The sequence below is a fragment of the Eimeria mitis genome, genomic scaffold (genome assembly GCF_000499745.2).
Source record: "Eimeria mitis Houghton genomic scaffold, Emh_scaff981, whole genome shotgun sequence".
Lineage (NCBI taxonomy): Eukaryota > Apicomplexa > Conoidasida > Eucoccidiorida > Eimeriidae > Eimeria > Eimeria mitis.
The window spans coordinates 8,911-9,153 of record NW_013577212.1 but is presented as its reverse complement, the minus strand read 5'-3'; positions in this window follow the sequence as shown (position 1 = coordinate 9,153).

Here is a 243-nt window from a genome sequence, read left to right as displayed (position 1 = left end):
GCTCGAGGCAAAGAAAACGAAATAAAAATTTAAATTCAAATAAATAAAATAAAATAAAAACAAAGAAAACAAAAACAAGAAAAGCAACAACAAAAGAAAGCCGGTAGCTAGCGGTGGTGAGCGGGGGGGGGGCCCCCTCTCTAGACTAGCTCTGATCGCGGCATAAACGGCTGTATTTTTTTTATTTTTTTTTAATTATAATAAATAAAAACTCATTTTAATTATATTAAATCAAAAAAAAAT